A 22,733-nucleotide genomic window follows, 5' to 3' on the forward strand; every position below is an offset into this window, starting at 1 on the left:
GTGTGTGTGTGTGTGTGTGTGTGTGTGTGTGTGTGTATGTATGTGAGTGTGTGTTTTCTAGGTAGAAATGTGGGCAGGTGTATACCACAGAAGACAACCTTGAGAATCAGTACTAACTTTCCATCTTGTTTCAGAAAGGGTCTCTTGCTCTTTGCTAGTATATATGCCTGACAAGCTGGCCCACCAAATTTCAGGGGTTCTCCTATCTCTGCCTTTTCTTTTGTCATAGGACCAGTGAGATGGCAGACATACAATGCTGCCTGGCTTTGTATAGTTCTGAGCTCAATCAAGTTTTAATGCTTCTGCAGCAAGCACTTAACCCACCAAGCCTCCCCAAATGGGACCCATTTCTTTTCTCTGACGTTGATTCCTTTGGATAAATTCTCCAGGAATATAATGATCAGATTCAAGGCTATAAATATTTCTGTGGCTTTTGATTCATATTAACAGATGGCTTTTCTTCAACAACTCTTTCTAGTTGTAATGCCACTAGAGTTAATGTAATCAGATATTTGCAAGACCACATTATTCACTGTATTCTTATGTATTTTAAAATGTTACAAGCTGTTTTACTTGTGTAAGGTTTCTTAATCCATTCTAATCCCATTCGCAATGTTAAGATTTATAAAATTGAAGTCTTTTACCACAGACTAAGAGAAAATCCTAGGTAGCTTTCTAGGCAGAACCCTGTGACTATTTGGATGGTAAAGCAGTTTGACTGTAAGAGTTTTTGACAATACAATTGAATGTGCACAAAATAAACCCACTTATATAGAGTGGGGGCATATTTGAATTATTTTGCCAAAATGGTAGCAAAATAGTTTAAAATAGATATGGGAAATAAGTGGATTTTTCACCATTCCAAAGCATGAAAACACTTTCGTTATGAAACTGTTTTACATGTTGCTGTAGTAATATCGATTCTAGAATATCAATACTAACTTTCATATAATGAACTCTAATAGCCTTATATAATAAAGATTCGTTTTTTTTTTTTTTTAAATCAGGTATACAACAACATGCAGTACTATAAATGGCCCCCTAATCTTTGTTTTCCTTTTAGGAAGGTTCTACTTACTTTATTTTTAGTTTAAGCTATGACACACATGCACTAGTGTTCACAGGTATGTGTCTATGTATTGGATCTTAGGTTAAAAGTAAAGATCAGATTATAGTGGTATTGGCAGCCGTCTCTACTGTATGATGGCCCCTGTTGCAGACAGCTCTGCTTAGGACTCCCTGTCACCTCACTGTACTGACTCATTGGGCAGCTATCACCTTTCTTACTGTAGTGTCCCTACCTGGCTTTAGTTGTCAGGATAGGGGGTTAAACTGAAGTTCTGTTTTTCCTGGTGAGAAGGCCAGTGTGTTCCACCTCTGCTTTTGCTAGCCGCCTCTTCTTTAGTACTCCACCTCTCTTACTCCACTGCTTGCCTTCTCTGTTAATAGCAGCACTCTCTTCTCAGCATCAGCATTTGAACTCAGTCCATCTTGCATATTGATTGAATGCCTCTGTGCTAGCTGGCAAGCTCCTGGAAACCACTTTTGTTACATTGGGAAGAAATTGACCAATAGATGCCCAGGGATTAACAAGTGACTTTTTATTTGCTCCTTGGTTTTCTTCTCCCTTAATTTCCTTCTTTGAGCAGTTATAATTTGAAAAAAGAGAGAAAGCAAACAAAGCATTTCTTTTGAATCCTTTACTTTGTTTTCCTTGTCCTGTTTCTCAGTCTGCTCATTGCTTGCGCACGCATTGTAGTGCCTTCCTTCCGTGTGAATGTCGTTATTTACTTTATGTACATGGTAACCATCATTAAAAGTCTCCAATTTCCTTCAATTTTCTACTGGTTAAACTCTAGTTCTTTATTTTAGCCCTCAGATCTTTTCTAAGGTAGTTCCATAACCATTGCTTAGAAACATTGCATTGGCTACCTTAGAACAGCCACACCTCACTATTGTTACTTATAAAATTTTGCTTTTAGTCCTATGAATTTGCTCACTGAATTCTCAATCTTTTGAGGAGAGTACAGTGGACAAGCTTTGAAGATTTTTGGCTTTTTGTTTGAACAACTCATCTTTATCTGTCACATCTTCCCCAAATATATTCTTTCTGACACCTTTTTTTTCCAGTGCTTTCAAGGGCACACAACAAACGTTTCATCACATTTGTCTTAGGTCCTGGATACAATAAGGTGTGTTGTATAACAAAATGGAATAGGCAAGAATTGTTGAGGGGATGGTAAGGTCAAGTATTGACGAACTGAATGTTTATAGTAGAGTGGACCCAGATATGGCTAATCTTATTGAGAGCTTCTTGTAATCATTTCCTGCCTTTTTGAATGGCTCCATTGTGAATGTTTCCCTCAGAATCTTTGTGCTGGCCCTGGCTTGCTTTTCCTCAAAGGCACTCTGGTGGTCACCTTGCCTTTCATTGTGCCAAAGGCATGCAAATACAATGCTTGCTTTGGGAAAGATAACAGTGAAAACACCCTCTGCCCTCTGTTTGAAGTAGAAGACCTTGGGAATTGGGAGGCTCACTCCTTCCACAAGCTTGTGCTCAAAGATTGCTATTTCTGCTAGCATGAGGAGGCAGTGAAGTGCTTGTTTCTCTTATTGATTCATTTTTTGCACTTCAGGTGTTGATTTAAAGGAACAGTTCTTCTGTGTCCTTTGTCTCTTTTCACCACATAGAAAACTTACTTTATCCTGTGATAATCTAGTTAGAAAGGTATGTTCATGGTCTACTGGAGGCAGGGAGAAAGGTGAATTTCCATGGCCCAAGCTCTCTAGACGATCTTCAAAAGTTTCCCTCAGTTCTATATATCCCCACCATCTGCTAACAAAGATATAAAGGAAGTCACCCATCAAATCTAAAAACTAAAAAAAAAAAAATTACCTATATGGTAGCACACACATAAAATCCCACTACATAGGAGGCAGAAGCAGAAGAATCACCACAAGTTTGAGGCTACCCTAAACTACATAGTGAGTTAGAAGCCAGCCTGGGGTACATAGCAAGACCTTCCAAAAAGAACAAACAGGAGTCTGGGAGACTTGACAATGTACTTGTACTGTGTTAGGATCTTAAAACTGAGTTTGGATTCCTTACGTGCATGTAGAAGTCCAGGTGTCGCAGCATGTGCATGTAATCCCAGGATCAGGGAGGTAGGAAAGGCAGAGCCCCTGATCTTGCTGGCCAGACAGCCTTGCTGAACTGATGAGATCCAGATTCAGCAAGGGGGCCAGTCTCAAAAAATAAGTAGAGAGTCAGTGAATAAATGCACTCACCACAAAAACCTAGCAACCTGAGTTGAAATTTAGGAACCCACATAAAGGTGGAAGGAGGGATTTCATTCCACAAAGTTGTCTTCTGAAGTCCTTATTGCATGCCATGATGCTTGCTTCCCCCTCCCTCACACACTGAAACGTTAGTGAAAATGAAACCATGTCTGTCACTATCTAAAACAAGGTAAGTTTCTGGCATCTTAGTAATACTGAGTGAAGCTACCAGCACACTACTGTCAATGCAACTGGGTGGTTGCCTCCTTTTGATAGTGATGGAAACGTTTTGAAACCTGGCTGTTTTGTGAGACAGCTTCAACTACTGTGTGATTACTTTGTTCCTCTTTCATATTCCCTTGCAAAAAGGACATTGAGACAGGAAATTGATCTTTCAGGCCACAATAAAGCCAAACTCACTGTGGCAGCAGGTCACAGACTGACTGAAAGAACATTCAGGTTGTCTACATCTTTTTCTGGTCAAGAAATGATGCTCAGGGAGAGATGGTGAATATATTTTATACCATACCCTTATACCAACTAGTGGGTTTAACCAGTTCAAATACTGGTCTGGACTAATAAATAAAGGACCACTGTGTTGACATAATACTTTACATCAGTTTTAGGTTGCAGTGGGATGACATAAAATAGTGAGTATCTCTCCTTTCACACACACACACACACACACACACACACACACACACACACACACCCCATTATAACTAATGCATGGCTCAGTGATTAAGAGTATATACTGTTCTTGCAGAGAACCTGAATGTGGTTCCTAGCACGCATGCAAGGTGACTCACAACTGCCTGTATCTCAAGTCCAGCGTAATCTGACACTCTCTTTTGTACTCTGCTGGCATCTGCACTCACATGCCCATCCCTACGGTCACCTATATATAAGTAACTAAATAAAAAAGCCTTTAATCCATTTGGTTGTGCCTTGTCTGTTTTTAAATAAAAGGAAATATTGCTTTTAGATACAGAAACTCTTCAGTGACTTCTGAATAGAGTCGTATGTCAGCAAATAGCATTTGGCACCGCTGTGAGATATACTTCCCTCCTCCACTCTGATGGGCTTTGTAGTATTTTCTTATATAAACAATTTAATGACTTTATTATTTAGATAGACTTGAGTACACCAACTTTATATTCACTATGCTTCAAGTACAAATGCTAGAGTGTCAAAATCTGTTCATTCTACATCTGTTTTCTGCCTCCTGCTGTATTCATACATTCAAAATGAATGCATTGCTGTTTCAACTATCTTTCAAATTTTATACTCATATGACAAAATAAATTTCATATGTGTAGTTGGGATAATATAGAATGAATACAGAAAAGACAATAAATTACAGTCTCGATTGTTAAAAACGTGTGTGTGTGTGTGTGTGTGTGTGTGTGTGACACAAAAAAACATGCAAGGATCTTTGGAGTTGTGGCAAACTATACATACTTAAACGATGGAGTTATGCATACATTTAGATGTAAAATCTCAAGACTGCTCTGGGTAAGACTTGTATAGGTATATTTCTTACCTTCCCCGACTACTGACATCTTGATGGTATTATGAGGATTAAATGAGCCAGCAAGGGTAAATTACTTAGTTGTGGTGGGCACCTGCTAGGCTGGGCACTAGCTATGATTGCCTTGAGGGTCCTGTAATATGAGAACACTATGTCAATATAAACAGTTCATTATACCTATAACTTTGTATCTGTGGCTTCAATTTGAAGCTCTTAGGTTGTTTCTATGCAGATGTTTCTAGGCATAAAAAATTCCATGCCAGGAGACATTTTCCCTAATTAGATATCAATTCTCAAGGCAATTGATTACATTTTATATTTTCATTCCTTAGATAAATTATTTAAAAAATTCCTCTTTTTGAGAGCTTACTTTGGGTGCTATAGACATTCTCTTTAGAGCCCCTTTGGACTGACGGATGCACAGGCGTATCCATTGAGATAGCCTATTGTAGAGAATAAGTTTTATCATGAATTAGCATTTCCAACTCTCTTTTTCTACAAATGGGAACAGAAAAAAGAAAGGTGCAGGTCTATTGCTTCTTTTGTTGTGGTACTACAGGCTGAACCCAAAGCCTCATGCTTGAAAAACAGGGCACCCTCCTTTTGCTTTAAATCTGTTTTGAATCCTGGATTAGTGTTTTTTTTATCATTTCAATATTTGTGCTAATTCATGATAAAACTAATGCTTCATGGTCAGGGAAACTAACAAATAAACTCAACGTTTATCACTGCTTTCCTCCCAGTATTAACCACTGATTTTTTTTTACTTATTCACTTTATATTAACACTTACTGCCCCCTCCTGATCTCTCCCTCCCAGAACCCTTCCCCCTTCCCTTCTCCTCTGAGCAGGTGGGGACCCCCTGGGTATCACCTCCCACCCTAGCCCTTAAAGTCTCTGAGAGGCTAGGTGCTTTCTCACCGAGGCCAGACAAGGTAGCCCAGCTAGAAGAACATATGCCCAGGTAGAGCTTTCGGGATAGCCCCTGCTCCAGTTGTTCAGGACCCACATAAAGACCAAGCTTCATGTCTGCTACATATGAGCAGGAAGTCCTAGGTCCAACCTGTGTATGTTCTTTGGTTGGTGGTTCAGACTCTGAGAGCCCCAAGTGTCCAAGTTAGGTTGACTTTGTGGGTCTTTTTTGGTCTTCCTATGGAGTTATCCCCATGACGGCTCACAATCCTTCCAATTCTCCAAGCTCCATTCACTATTTCTCTGTGGATGTCTGGCACTGTCTGAGTCAGAACCATTGAACTTTTTTTTTTAATTTCATTTTTCTAAAGATTATTTAAGATGAAAAAGTATAAAACTTAACTTCTGGAAGATTTTTATCTATTTATCCAATGACATCAGCATATTTTGACTTGTTCATCTGATAACTACAAGTTCTTATTGCACTTACATTTTTATTTTTTTCAAACCAGGCTTCACTACATAGCTCTGGGTAGCCTGTAAACAATTTTAAGCATTTACTTATTTGTGGTGTGTGTGTGTGTGTGTGTGTGTGTGTGTGTGTGTGTGTGTGTGTTCATGCAAGCACACTCATGTATACTCTCACACACTAGCTCTTGTAAATTCTTGTTATCTGCTTCCGTCTTGTCAGCTCAGAGAATAAAACTCAGGTCCTCGGGACGTTCCGGAGCAAGTCCTTTACCTGGTGAGCCATTGAGGCAACCTCCTTGATAATATTTTATGATAGATTTTTTTTTATAAAGATTTCGGGGCTAGGGATATGGTCAGTGACTATGGATGCTTGCTGTGCAAACATTAGGACCTAAGTTTGGATCCCAAGCAGCCATGTAAAAGGTAGCCATGGTTGCCTGTGTCTGTAAAGTCAGCTGAGGGTTTATGGAGATAGGAAGCTTGCCAGGCTTTTCTGCCCAGCTACCACCAGTCAAGCTTCAGATTCATTTAGCCAGCGGGTTCATGAAATACCCTGTCCCAGAGGAGGAAGGTCAAAAAGTGATAGAGCAGGATTCCTGGAGTCCTCCTCTGCCTGTCCACACACATCCAAAGCCCCTGCACACACTGTATGTATATATCACACATGGTGATTTTCATCTTTTCCTTTTTTTAATGCTACATTTGATTTGGTGGAGTACTATTTACTATCTGGTGCTCAGTCCTGAGTTTAGACAAATATATAAAGTATAATAGCAGTTCTAAAATTCCTTCTGCCTCATTGTCTTTCTTTGTGCTCATTCACAATCAATGTGGACTGCAGCTCTGCATTTCTCTTTCTTTAATTTTGCCTTTTCCCCAACCGGGTTCTAAATAAGCACAGACAACAGCAATGGAAGCGTTAACTCTATAAGGTCCACCATTGCATAAAGCACCCTGCTCTGTACTTGATAGAGGAGCACTTTTCCATATACGGAAAACTTCCTTTTAAGTAGGAAATCTCTATCATAAATTCCTAACTGAATATATGAAGGGGTTTGCATAGACTTCAAATTGGGCTTCGGGCTCTAAGGCCAGGGTGTTAATTGCTGTATTAGCCAGGTGGAGTGGAGAGCCTGAGGTCAGGATAGGTGTCCTTGAACATGTAAATGAAGAGCGGATAATCACCATGTGTTATTGTTTGGGCTGATTTTTATCTTTAATGGGTGATTCAGAGTCCTGATTAATATTTAGAGCAGTGACTGCTGGCCTCCAACCTGCTCATTATCTTCCCAACTTTAAAGAAAATACTTGATTTCTACCCAAGACAGCAGTTATGGGAAGCCTTTTACTTCTTATTTCAAGACAAGTCTTGACCTTTCAATCTCCACCTCAAACAAGATAAAAATTTGGTAGATGTAGAAGAACTCATTTTCATGACTGGAAATGCAATTTAGAATCCCAGAAAAGGACATCTTTATGATGTAAAGGAGGGTGTTATAGGAGCCATGATGAGAGAATAGAGAGTGAGTTTTGTGTGAGGTTCCTAACTTCTGAGCACTTGAGGAGATTTTTCCAATTTTATGCCTTTATGTTAAGACCATTAGACTGCCCTCCCTATACTTGTTAAAAACTCATTTACCCATCCTCCTAACTTACACTTCTGTATGAAGGAATTACTTGAGAGAAATGATGATTTCCAGCCATTATTTTATTTGAAACACTTCAATCACTAAGACTCATAACAGAATAATGAATAACCATGTGTCCTATGTATGTCTCTAACCATTAGTTTTTGCTATATACATATGTATTACCCTCAGAGCCCTCTGTGTGCTTTGTGTGAGCATACACATGAATAAACATTCTTTGTCCTTTACCACTTAAAGGGAAAGAGGCACCGCAACACAGAGCTCCAGATTTGACTATACACACCTTTTCTATAAATCACATGCCCACAAGTCAAGGGCACAAGAAAGGACAAGTCTGATACTTAACAATGTTAAGCTTCTCCATGCTTACTAATGGATATGTGCGTGGTCGTGCTTGCTGCCATTTACACAATTGAAGTGAGTTTAGTAGTTTATCCAACAAAATCCACAATGAAAATTCCTTTTTGGTTTAGAGCATTCCTTACATTAGCTATTTTTCAAGATCCAATCAATACTTTTCACACACACACACACACACACACACACACACACACACACACACACACTTTAGAATATATACTCATAATATGTAATGTATATCATTCATATATATATATATATATATATATATATATATATATATATATATATATATCAGTAGTTGTTCAGTACCTAAGGCTGAACTGAAAAATCAGCTGCTCTTCAGTATACTTTGGAATCCTGAAAAACTAGGGTTTTGTTTGTTTGTTTTTCTAGTCTTTGTTTTGCCAGTGAAGGAATTCCTTCATACCAGGATAGATGAATTTGCCAACAAGAGTGAGGTCAAGCGGGCAAACCAAAACCTTTCTTTTTTTAAAAAAAAAAAATGTGAACTGCCACCAGAAAGGGTGGCACAGATTTAGGGTGACTTTTCTCATGTTAACTGATCCAATTAAGATCCTTTCCAGTTGGTTCCAGAACTAGTTAATCTGGTGATCAAAAATAGCCATCAAGGGGGTTGGGGATTTAGCTCAGTGGTAGAGCACTTGCCTAGCAAGCTCAAGGCTCTGGGTTCTGTCCCCAGCTCCGAAAAAAAGAAAAGAAAAAAAATAGCCATCACTATTCCTCAACATCTTTTATTATTTGATTTTTTTCAGTTTTCTTTCATAATATTGACATTTTGAATTGGTACAGACCAGTTTCCTTTTATTTTCTATGTATGGGTGGTTTGCATGCTTGCTTGTCTGTGGCCACATGTATCCACTACCTACCTATGGGGACCAGAATCCAGTGTCACAGTCTCTGGAACGGCTGTTATAGATGATTGTGAGCCAACATGTGGGTGCTGGGAACCAAACTTGGGTCATCTGGAAGAACAACCAGTGCTCTGAACTGCTGGCCTACCTTTCCAGCTCTCAGAACATATTTCTTGTTAATACTCCTGTTCTGGATTTCTCTTCCCCAACATGATTCCCATTAAAGGTTTTTTTTGTTTTGTTTGAGGGTTTTTTGTTGTTTTATTTTTTAATTTTGGTTTGGTTTGGTTTGCCAGAAGATTGTAGAGCTGCTGCTGCTGTGTACCTCCTATTGCACCATAGCAGAATAAACTTGAACTCTCTTTTTATGAGTAACTAATAATAATTGAAGTGGTATTGGCACATATTTCTACTGTCAAGTACCTCTTTTCCCTTTGCTATAAGAAAGTAAGTGTTGTGATATCTTGAGACTGTGGCTATCCTTAGCAACCTTTGTTGTTAACATCTATGATGTTTCTTGTGTAATCCAATTATTCTCTTAGTGGTGGCATGATATGATTTTCGAATTCTAACTTTTTTTGATGAATGCACTACTTGGTTTTCTTATATGAAGAAGTACGTCCATGTTCCTACCTTCATATTTTCTTGGGCATTAATGTGAAGGTACAAAGGATGTTTCTCCTATTTGAACTAATTTTGGATATTTTTACTATAGCATTATTTTAAGTGACAATGCAGAGAAACAATCCTTTCCCCTCATGGGTTAATAAATATTTCCATGTAAACATATTCTTTTGTGAAAAAGAGCAAGTTGATGCAGAGAAACACATAACTGAAACAGTGTACTCACGAAGTTTGAGAAGGTCATAGGTATTTCTGCTTCCCTCTGTCCACCACCTATTTGTTACTTTAATGTATGTACTGACCCACACTTATCAGTCTGTGCAGCTCATATATGCCTTGGCATCTAATGCTCTGAAGAACATGTATTGACAAAACGTAGGAAGGTGATCAGAAGATATATAAATATGCATTCATCGCAGCGTTTTGGAGAACTCACTTGCATGCCAAATCATTATCAATATGCTTTTCCACAGACAAGTGAAGAATTCAAAATAAAATTAAGTACCTCTACATTTCCTTAAGGGGTTTCTTAGCTATGACAGCTTAGGGCTTTCAAATTATGGAATCAAAAGTTTCAAAAAGAATTTTGGAGATCGACCTCCATGTTCCCACAGGACATTACTTTTGTCCTCCCTTTTTAATACTACGTTAGGCACCCATGTTTTATTATTAAAATAATACTCTTGAGCTATGTCTTTAACCTCTTTGGGGCTGGCTTTTTTTATCTATAACACAACATTAAACCAGATTATCTTAAGAGTTACTTATCTCCAGGTTTCTTTGATTATATGCTAAGTGTTCCAAAGGCAGAAAGGAAAATAGATTATTGTACTCACTTCAAAGCTTGGGCATTATCAGCAGAGTCTTACCTGATCTGGGTAATAACTCTTGCAAGAAAGATGTAGGGCAAAGGAAACAGTCTTGTACATAGAACGTGGCCTTTTACATGAAAACAGACGGTTCTCTAAAGAGCAGTAGCACACACTAAGAGCAAAACATGAAAAAGCATTGTGTGTAGGACCTCAAATAAATGATCCCTTGTGTCCCTACACTAGTTTCCTCAGCAACTCAAAAGCAAAACACAAGTATCTGTGTCTAGGAGGATGAAACTGTCACTTTCTTTATGTTTTATTTGCTACATGCAGATTTTGTGTTGTTTCATAGAGGGATTTTTTTTATCGCTCATTTGATTTTCATAAAAATTGGGATAGTTTGGAAGAAGAGTCATTAATATTCTTTACAACATGTGCTTGTTCTGCCTTTTATGTTCAGTGCTAGTGTAGACTTTGCTCTTATGTAAAATATCCCACTGATGCCCTTGGTAGATTTAGAGGTTGCTAAAGACATTGCAATAACAGCTCAGGGAGCAGTCAGAACTGCTTGTTCTATACTGTATGACCCTGACTAGCCACTCTGCAGTTTCAAATCCGTATGTACAGCCTGTTCAATTCAGTTTCGTAAAGCTTTCTCAATACTTTGACTTTGAAAAATCAGGACCACAAAAGTTGAACTGTTAGCTGTTCATGTCATTGTCTGTTCACAGTGGCAGTGATGTTGAAATGATTATTTGGATTTATGAAAAGAACATCTTCCTAGGGAAAATAGCAAATGGAGTTGCCAGGAAGAGTAGGCTTTTAAAAATATGTAGTTTGTCCCCAGTGTTGTCTCTAAATGTGCTTTTTTCTTTTAATAAAAATTCTGTCATCATACATGCATTCAGTATTTGTATATTCCTCTAACCTCTATTCATGCATACACTTATGTGTGCAAAGCACATATGCACACACATAATTGCACGAGCTCATCTGTCTTGTCTGACTCAACACAACTATTTTTCATGATTAAATTAATTTCTGCTACTTTTCCCACCGCTAATACATGGCATAGAGTTCCTGTTTGTGAAGCAAGTCAGGGTCTAGAGTTTTAGCAGGTTTCCATGCAACGTGTGTTCTGAGGCATTTTATTTGTCAGTGCCTTTCATTCTCTCTATGCACAGTATGTGAGCCAATATAGCATTTCTCTCCCAGGCAACATCCAAATACGCCCATCACAGCTCCCTGGTTTCTGTCTAACAGAAAATAGTTGCTTACCTGGTAGGTTCCCTGTAGGGCTCCCAGGAAAGTCTGCTGTTTGGTTATTACTGATGAACCATGTTGATTTCTTGGTTCTGACATATGAATCATGACTATCAACCTTGGTGCTTATGATACATTAGGTCAAAATAATTGTAATTCTTTGTTGTGAGAGATTGGCCTGTGTATCATGGGATGTTTCAAGGATGCTGGCTTCTGTGTAAATGGATGCTGGTAGAGCCTCTTCCCACCTTCATGTAGTAACTAAAGAAGTCTGCAAACTTTGTTATATGTCATCGAAGCTATACCATCATCCTTTGTTGAGAGCCACTGAACTAGAGTCTGTCTTATTCACCTGTGAAGATTTCCCTAAAACTTTTCATGTGAATTCTGTGTGCTCTATGTTTTAAGTTAAATCATCTTAAACATATCTACAAAGTCTACAGCTAGTCTATAACCTGTTTTGTGAGATTACCATGACAGGTAATCTGGCAGAAAGACATATGTTTGGTGCTTTGAATCAGGGTTTCATGTAGCCCAGTCTGGCTCACTCTATGTAGCTGAAATTGACCCTGAACTGCTGATTCTCTTGCCTCTACCTCCCAAAAGCTGGTACTAAGGTATATACCCAGCTGATATTTGTGCTAACTTATTTAAAAGGAAACTAGGGGCAGTTTGAGAACTGTTTTCTCTGGCTTACATAACCTTTGTAACGAGTATTTTGTGCACTAGGCCATTTTTACTGTTGTTCGTTTCATTATAAATTTATTCGGCTCCTCCATGCCTTTTTTTCCCCTTCAAAATAATGACCACACTGAAAATTAATTTCTGCCAACAATTAAATCTGCAAACTTTTTTATAGAAGGCCTTTGAAGCACAGTTACTGCCTTTGAATAACTTTCAATTTAGGAAAAAAATACTAGATGGATAGACAAGTTTTGATTCTAGGTCTGTAGCTCTATATTGTGTGAGAATAATTAGATACAGACTCTTCTATAATGTTTCCTTCCTAATATGGGTTGTTTCTATTTGTTAAGTATTGACATGGTTCTCATAAACCTCGGAGTAGAAATTCTGCTTGTCCTCCCTTAAAAATAAAATATATGGTTTTTTGGTAGCTGAGATGTGTGGCTGGCTGAGAAACCTTTCAGTTGCAGTTGTTCTGTAGCTATGACATCATGCTGGTATCCTGAGAGAAACATGAGCATTCAGTTTGAACTCAAGCACCCAGTTGGTCTTTTGCAGGTGTATACCACAGCATCCAGTCTCATGTGACTTATAGGGACTGAATCTAGGCTTCATATTACACTACACAAGCCCTTCACCAACCATGCTGTATTCTTAAAATTCCCCTATTCTTCCCTGGACATCGTGATAGATTAGGACAAAGAGATAAGGAAAAACAAGATACTTCATTAAAAAAAAAGATTTATTTATTTCATGTATGTAACTACACTCTTACTGACTTCAGTCACACCAGAAGAGGGCATCCGATGCCCATTACAGATGGTTGTGGGCCAGCATGTGGTTGCTGGGAATTGAACTCAGGACCTCTGGAAGAGCAGTCAGTGCTCTTAATTGCTGAGCCATCTTTCTTGCCTTGCAAGATACTTCTTATCACAGTGGAAGGAGCTGGAATACCTTTACTTATGCATATGCTGTAGATGAGGACAAAAAAGAGGATAGCAAAAACAAAAGTAAAAACAAAATAATGCTATCCAACAATGAAGAGCCAAGGCATAAAGCCCTTTTGTGTAGTTCACTTGAAAGTAGCATTAAAGGTTGGGGCTAAAGTCATCCTCGATATTGACAAAGTAAAATGTATGAGGTTTTATGTATATAAAGAATCCATATGAATTATTTCAATCTGTTGACTGACATGGTTTTTTGGAATACCTCATCAATTTAGCATTGCTCATACTCATGTATCCATACATCTCTCTCTCTCCCCATAAAAATATATGTATGTATATATAGTATAGTGTGTATATATACTGTGTGCATGTATGTATATATTTCCTGAGAATGATCAGAATGCAGTTTCAGTTGGATTTTTACTCTACTTCTGTTACATCTTTGTAGAAACTAGCCAGGTTTTTAATTCCTTCTTTGTTGCCAGACAAAAGTAGAGGGTTATACCATGGGGATACAGAGTAGTTTTCTCATAAAAATGAAAGATAGAAACAGAATCAGAATGTGAAACCCCATATCTTATCTTCAGTGCTGTCAGTTGGCTTTAAAAGAGCCAAAATGATGGCTCTTGTGTCTTAAAAGCTGGGAAGGAAGTTGAGAATTTCCAACCTTTAAGCACTAGAGAATCTATAGTATTTTGAAAGAGAACAGTCTATGGCTTCCCTTGGTAATTCACACTAATGCTTTAACAACATTCAGCATCAGGAAATTCTTCCGTGTGAGTTACAGCCTAAATTCTTCATGCTGCTTAAGCCTGTTTCTTCTTGTTCAGTCCCCAGTGGAGGAATAGAACAGCTGGTCACAAGGCCCTGTGTGAGAGACATTCACATAATTGAAAACTGTTATTACATCGCCCTTTCAGCCACTCTTTCTTGGCTGTTCTTTCCCTTTCTCCCTGTTTTCATGGATAAATAATCCCATTTCTCATAAACTATTCTTAGGTCTTTCAAACCCCTTAATTATTGTTGTATCTTTATGTCACATTTCCTCTAAGTTCTAGGTTAGTTATAGCCACGAAAATTAGATATTTTGTTTTTAATTTAATGTTTATTAATTCAGAAAGTTTATACAATGTATTTTGATCATATTTACTCCTTCCCCATATTCCAGATCTATCCCTCATCTCTCCAACAGCTCCCCACTTATTTCCTTTTTTTTTCTGTAACTGGCCTTGAACTCACTGTATAGACCAGGTTGGCTTCAGACAGACCCACTATTGTTGCACTTAAAGTGATGAACAGCCACACTGAGCCTCTTTAAAAAGTAACCTGCCAGGTCCATTTTGTGCTGCCCTTGGTTATAGGGCCATCCACTGGAGCGTGGTTCACCTATTAGAAGTCAAATCTTTAAAACAGATTGGACTCCCTTGGAAGCCACCAACTTTTTTAACAAAAACATTTTATATAATATGTTGTGATTAGAGATTTCCTTTCCTCATCTTTTCTTGATCCTTCCCACCCACCCAACTCTTCTCTCTCTCTCTCTCTCTCTCTCTCTCTCTCTCTCTCTCTCTCTCCCTCTCTTTAGAAAACAAACAGGCACAAGAGAAACACACACACACACAGAGGGAGAGGGACACACACACACACACACACACACAGAGAGAGAGAGAGAGAGAGAGAGAGAGAGAGAGAGAGAGAGAGAGAGAGAGAGAACCCATAAAAACACAGCATCAAGACCATAATATACAAGCAAAAAGTCAGTAAGATAAGAATGCTCAAACAACTTCCAGGGACTAAGCCACTACCTAAAGACTATACATGGACTGACCCTGGACTCTGACCTGATAGGTAGCAATGAATATCCTAGTAAGAGCACCAGTGGAAGGGGAAGCTCTGGGTCCTGCTAAGACTGAACCCCCAGTGAACGTGATTGTTGGGGGGAGGGCAGCAATGGGGCGAGGGTGGGGAGGGGAACACCCATAAAGAAGGGGAGGGGGAGGGATTAGGGGGATGTTTGCCCGGAAACGGGGAAAGGGAATAACATTCGAAATGTAAATAAGAAATACTCAAGTTAATTAAAAAAAAAAGAGAGAGAATGTTCAAACAATGCAATATGGAACAAAAGAGTGTTAAAAAATACTACTGAGTCCATTTCACATTGGCCATTTACTGCCATGCATGAAGTCTACCCTTAAATTTGGTTTGCATACCCAGTGATATTTCATTGGAGAAAATTAATTTTTCCTTTTTGCAAGCAGTTGAAAATTGGAGATAGCTTTTGGTTAATGATGGGGGCTTGTGTTGATTTACCCTTTCAGAGCTGGGTACATCATCTGGCTTAGACCTTTCTAGATGTCTGCATGCTACCACAATCTCTGTGAGTTCATATGTGTGCCAGTCCTTTTGTGTTTTGAAGACACTGTTTCTTTGGTGTCTTCCATTCCCACTGGCTCTTACAATCTATAGATTTCTCTTCTACAAAGTTTGCTGAGCTCCGAATGAAGAGATTTGATGGAGACATCCCATTTTGTTCCAGGTTTCTCATTGTCTGCACAGTACCCAGCTATAAGTTGTTGTATTTGTTCCTTTCTACCACAGGAGGAAGCTTTTCTGATGATGGCTAGGCAAGACACTAATTTATGAAAATGGCAGAATGTCATAGTCATTTTATTGTTAAGGTCCCTTAGCTAGCATAACAGTAACATTCGGTTTTCCCATATGTCGAGGTCCCACCTAGGTTTAAGATTTTGGTCATCAAAGTAGTTTCAGGCATCAGCATCATTTCATGGGCTGGGCCTTGAGGCCGATCAGATAGTGGTTGGTTACTCCCTTAAGTTTTATGTCACTATTGCATTTGCACATCTTGCCTGCAGGTCACCTGCAGAGGGTTTTGCTGCTGGGTTTGTGTCTGCCTTTCTCTTCTGGTAGTGTGCAAAATATGTACCAGTACCATGAATGTTAGTAGGGATAAAGGCTCTAGTTAGACATCAGCTTGACCTTTCTGTCTTCAATGAGTTGTGTAGATGTAGTCCTCAGCTACAGGACCTTATCAGCAATTTGTGAAGAGCAACCAATAACCTTGGCAAAAACCTGAGTTGTTTGGAGGTATGCATGACATCCCTTTGAACAACAACTCAGTTAAGTATAACCTATTTTTGGCACTGGGAGTTTCACTTGATAGTAAAAAAAATGTTGACTTGGGGCTTTAACTCTTCCATTATATGGTGGTTCCACTTAGATATATTACCATATAAATATATATTTTAAGACGCTTCTACAGTAGTGGGTATGAATATGACCACTCAACTAGCCCTTAGTGTTAGTTGTCCCTCTCAACAATCCATCTCTTTACCCTGCTCTTCAGTCTCCCTCCTCATTTAATCATCCCACTCTAGTCTCACACCTGTTTCTCCATAATTATGTATTTTTCCTTCTTTAAAAGATAACTCTCCTACCCCTCAGTCTCTTACTTTATACTTAACCTCTGTGGTTAAACAGATTGTAGCATGCCTATCAAAGTCTTAAAAGCTAACCCATGCATACATAGAGAATACATATAATATTTGTCTTTTGGGGTATGATAATCTCACTTTGGATGATTTTTTTTCTAGCTTTATCCATTTACCTTCAAATTGCATAATTTTTAAATAGCCGAATAATATCCCATTTTGTTAATCTTCCACACTGTCATTATCTATTCATCTGTTGATGGACACATATTGTTCCTAGTTTCTATCTTTTATGAGTAGAGCAGCAATGACATAGATGCTCAAGTGACTCTATATCAGGATGCAGTATCTTTTGAGTATATGACAAGATATGCTTAGTTGGCTCTTGATGTATATCTATTCTCCACTTCCTGAAGATTCACTATATTGATTTCCATAGTAGAAGCCACTAACTTTCAATAACATCTTGGTTTGAGGTGGGGAATAGAAGCCCCTCCCTTTTTGTAGACATTTTCTGTGAAGGGATTAAACTGTCTGAGAGTAATGAGGTCATTTCCTCTCCCAGAAGCTTCTGTAGTATCATTAGTCTTTGTTTCTTACTATTAAATCCACATTATAATTATGGTATTTTCTTCTTTTACGTATTTCCATTTTCTCACTTCTTTGTGTGTATACATTTTTGTGTATATGTATCCACATGTGGGTAGGTGTGCATGTACTCCTTTACATGTAGAGGCCACAAGGGGGCATTGTCTCTCACTTAACCTGGAGCTAGGCTGGTGTCCTTCAAGCTCCAGTAATTTTTCTTCTCTTCATCACAGCACCAGAGTGTCAGGCATGTGTGGTTATGGCCTTCTTTTTATATGGATGCTGAAGATATGAACTTTAATCTATATGCTTATCCAGTGAGTTCTCTTATCCACTGAACCATCTCCTCAGACCCTATCTCTCTCTCTCTCTCTATCTATCTATCTATCTATCTATCTATCTATCTATCTATCTATCATTTATCCATTCATTTATTACTTACTTTATTTGTATTGCTGGAGATTGAACCCAGGACATCTTAATTGCTAAGCATGTGTCCTACCACTTAGTCCCTGGCCCCTCCTGTATTTCCTTATGCTTGTTGCTGACTAATACTCAGATTGTTTTTCCTGTTCTTTTACTGTATTTTACATTACTATTTATACTTTGTATTAAGTATGAATTCTTAGCCTGCGGCATGTCTACTAATGCATCATTAATACAACCTTTAAGTCAGATTAAATATATAGGTTCTATTGGGTCCAAAAAAAGAACCAGAATATATTTGGTTGAGACACAGTATGGTGAGGTGGAAGGGGTGCCTTTGTGACCCATGCTGAGGCATCCCTTCACTCTGAGATACCAGCCATAGAATGGATATAGTATAGAATAGAGTTTATTTAGAGCATGGGGAGAGCAGTTGAGGCAGAAAAAGGCAGAGAGAGCGAGAGAGAGAGAGAGAGAGAGAGAGAGAGAGAGAGAGAGAGAGAATGAATAGAGGGAGAAAGACTAGATTAGAGGCTACCAGGAACATGTGGAGAGAGGGGGAAGGGGAATAGAGAGAGAAGGGACAGAGTATAAGAGAGTAAGAAAGTTAGAGAGAGGGGAGGGGACAAACAGCTCCTTTGATAGTGAATCAGGCATACTTGACTGTTGCCATGTAACTGTGGGGTGGAGCTAGAAGAAATGGTAACATCCCTCCGTTTCTGTTTAATTTTAAAAAAGAAATACTAGAAAGAGGTGATGGTGAAGCAGGAATAGGGTCATTGTGATCTTTAGCTTACTTCCTGCTGACTTTGGTGCAACATGTCTCTCGGAAACCTAAGAAAATGGGTATGGGGATGTTAGTCCAGTTTTAGGAGAGTTGGTTGTTTCCTTGCTGTCCAGGACTGTGGACCCATCTGTGGATAGGAAGGAGCAAGTCCAGTCGGAGTGTCTGTGTCTGTAAGAGTAGATTGGAGCATCTGTGGGTTGCTTCTCTAGAGCTGTCCTGAACATAGATTTTGACATGACAAGATGCTGAAACACACACACACACACACACACACACACACACACACACACACACACACACACACTAGAGGTAGAGAATAAAGTTAAGTATATTTCAGAGGCAATGTTTTTTCTTAGGTGTCATTTGAAACCCTTAAATCTTGGTGGTTGTAGGTGAGTGGAGTCTGAGTCCCAAGCACAGGAGAGGAATTCGACCCTTTGAAATAGGTGACAGGTAGGAACTTAGGCTATTGATTGGCAGGCTACTTACCTGGATAGAGTCTATTTGGTTCATAAGAGGTATATCTGAGTAGGTTTCCTGGAGCTTGTAAGTTTACAAAGGAGATAAATTTGTTGACAACATATTTTTTAAAAGATGAGCTTAGGCAAGCCAAAATCCTATTGTGGAGCAGAAGGAGCAAGAAGGGCTTTTTCCTTCTGTCTAGGAGAATGAATAGCAAAATGAGAATCATTTTTAAGTTTACATTTAAAAGATAATTAAAGGAAACTCAAAAACTTGACCTTGTGAATATGATAGATGATCATACAGTTTAGCATGAGAAATACCTTAAGTCTATAGTTAAAATATAACCAAAGGAAACCACTATTTATAATTATGATAGCTGTCATATAGATTTAGCACAAGAAACACTAAGTTTATAAGTAAAAGGTAACTAAAGGAAGCTGAACTTGTGTTTATAAAAGTGGATTGTATAGTGGAAAATTTTATTAGGGTTAGGCTAATTTATAAGAATTCCATTGGTTATTGTTATGACAATGGCAAAGCAAGGAGGAAATATGAAGCACTTAGACACTGGAAACTGAATTTAGATAAGGAAGTAACAGAAGGTTATATCTGTGGAAGGTTGTATCTGAACTTGTGTATCTTTTTATCATCAAGTCTGTGAGCAAGGCAAAGCTGTCTGTATTTGATAAGAAATCTGGAAGTCTTAGCTAATTAACAAATTTACTAATGAGCTAGTAAGGTGGTGGATTACCTTGGGGTAAGGAACTAGAACTCTGTTTTCTAGCTGTCAATGTAGTCAGAAATCTTGGAAGAATAAATTATAATCAAGGAGTCATGTATTAATTAAAATGACAGAGGTTGGTCTATAGTCCTCTACCTGAACAGTTTCCAGGTCCCTGTGGTCTCCAACACAACTGGGCAGAGTCAGCCTGGCTGTGAGGCCTAGAAGATGAAAAACTTTTTCTTGTGAAGTAGGTACATGCGAAATGAGAAATAACCCACATTGATTTAGGCAATGTGAGTCAGTTGACTCTCAGGGTCTCCTCTTTGTCCACAGTGTAAGCCAAACCCATGAAATGGGCAAAGCATTGAAGCAGTGTTTCTCAGTGGTTATCATACCACAATCCAGGTTGAATCTTGTTGCTGTATCCGTATCTTCTTAGGAGACCATGGAGGGTAAACTGTTAGGATTTGGGAGTCTCCTTTTACCACAACAGACCCAACATTACATTTAGCAGAATGACAGTAGCAAAAGCAAGGCTATTTAAGGTAGAGATCTTTAACTTTTTACTGTTTATAAGTCATTATTTAAGAAGACAGGATAGAATGAAACCCTTTATCTTAAATGCTAAATGACTTTGACAGGCTGCACTCCTAAAGGCTCTAACTGGGGACTGTCCATGACAAAGATGGTACTGAAGCTATAGCCAGCCACTTGACTGCCCATGTCTAAGATGCAGCTGAAGCAATAACAGCAGAACTTTATCTGCCAACAACAAAGATGGCAGACAGTCACAGGTCTGCCCCTAGTTAAGATGGGGCTAAGAGTCCCGTGCTATACCTTAGACTGGAGCTGTAGATAATGTGAAAGTGTATCTTAGAATGGAAAGACAGAAGCATGACAAAGACAAACATTCGGAGGAATCTAAGCAGTGAGTGCCGAGCGACTTGGCAGTGGGAAGTGGTGGTGGGAGCAGGTCTGAGGCTCAGTAGAGCCAAAATTGGCAAGGGGGCGGGACAGAGAGCAGTGCCTGAAGAGGTGTTCAGTTTCTTAGCAACTCTGCTCAGGCCAGAGGGCCAGTGCACTCCAGGAGCTGGGGCACTGTGGGGCCTGGCGCCTGCTCACTGAGTGCAGGTGAGTGGGGTTGAGTAGGTGGGTTTGGTGGCAGTGGTGACTGCAGGAATGCTGTACAGAAAGCCAGAGAGCAAGGGGCAATGGTGGCAGCGGGATTGTAGCAGCTTCTCAACAGAGCAGAGTACTGGGGTGGGGAGACGGGGTGGGGGACAGGATAGGGGTAGGGGCAGGGGGGATGCACATGGAGACAACAGAATTAAGGAGGCGGGGGACGGGAGCAGAGAGCAAGTGGCAAGAGAACGTGTAGGGAGAGCCTATGTATAGCTCGATAGCTGGCGGATTATAAATTTAAGGAATTAAGGGGCCATGCAGAGTTATTGGTTTGTGGATAATGGGGCCAAATTTAGCCTGTAAATTAGACTGGGAAGCAAGGTGGCGAAGACATTCCTTTCTGGGTGAGAGTAGGAGATGAGCTAGTGATTTGTTCCCATGTCTGGAGGACAAATGTGGTAGCTAAGGCGGCAGCCAGGCCAGTTCACTAGGTTGTCATACAGTGAACTAGAGGCTAAACTCTGGGCCAGCTGTGGGGCTCAGAGCCAGAGGGAGAACAGTTTACTTAAGCTTAGAATTTTGTCAGCAGCCAGAGAAAACCACTTCCCAGAAAGCGAGAGGGAGGGGGTCACACAGGGGTAGAGGTCCTAGAAAGAAGGTTCAGTGAGAAGGCTAGTCATGACTGTGAATGCCTCTATCCTCAAGGACCCCACAGGGTGGCTGTGAGCTTAACAGCCCTCTCTTAGGACCAGGGGACATTTACACTGACCACTGGGGGGGGGGGCGGGCGGAAGCTTACCAATTCACCAGTGTTTGGGTAGATAGGCCCAGAGAGCAATCCAATGGTTGCAAAGTTCATGTGGCAGCAGGAGATGTGAACCTGTGAGTTCCTAAATCCAAGTCACTCTGCATGAATATTGTGTTTTATAAAAAAGAAAGAGCCAAGATATGTTTGGTAGAGGCATGGTAAAGAGAGGTGGAACGGCGTGGCTCTGCAGATCCATGCTGAGGCATCCTTTCCCCTGAGGTACCAGCCACATAACAGATATAGTGTAGAATAAAGTTTAATTAGGGCACAGGGAGGGGAGTTGAGGCAGAGAGAGAGAGAGAGAGAGAGAGAGAGAGAGGGGGGGGGGCGGGGGGGAGGCTAGCCAGGAACACATGGAGAGAGGAGGGAATGGGGAGAGAAGGGACAGAGTGAGTAAGAGGGTAAGATCAAAAGATGGTGAGAGATTGAGGAGGGTCCAAGGAGCCCCTTTTATAATGAGTCAGGCATACCTGGCTGTTGCCAGGTAAGTGAGGTGGAGCCTAGAAGGAATACTATGGAAACAGGTTCTGATTAAGCATGAGTAAATTCATACTGTAAATAGTAAGGAATTAGTAATGCTTTTCAATGTATTGCTTTTCTATAATGGTTTGTTTTCTGGCTAGAAAGGGTTATTTTGCTAAAGTTGGTTTCTAGATCAGCAGAGCCAAGAGAGTGTTATAGAGCATATTGTGTAGTTGATAATTTGGCAGTTCTTTTGATAAAGACTCCCATGGCTTTGTGTGACGGAGAAATGTGCACAACAGATACTAGATGATATTATAGGGAAGAGTCATAGTTCAACAACCAGAGAGGACAGAATCACTGGTTTTATTATTCTTGTAGGCTTTTGCAAAGTGTTTAATGTTGGCTCTTGGTCTGTGGTCTATTATTCAATGCTTTAAGCAATTATCTCGCTCTCTCTCTCTCTCTCTCTCTCTCTCTCTCTCTCTCTCTCCC

At 39.6% G+C, this 22,733-nt stretch overlaps 1 protein-coding gene across 20 annotated transcripts in view; it reads left to right on the forward strand.

Annotated features, from left to right (window-relative positions):
• Positions 1 to 22,733, forward strand: part of Dmd (dystrophin) — a 2,367,748-nt gene that overhangs the window by 2,270,204 nt on the left and 74,811 nt on the right. The window lies entirely within an intron of this gene.

The sequence above is a fragment of the Rattus norvegicus genome, chromosome X (assembly GCF_036323735.1).
Source record: "Rattus norvegicus strain BN/NHsdMcwi chromosome X, GRCr8, whole genome shotgun sequence".
NCBI classification, from domain to species: domain Eukaryota; kingdom Metazoa; phylum Chordata; class Mammalia; order Rodentia; family Muridae; genus Rattus; species Rattus norvegicus.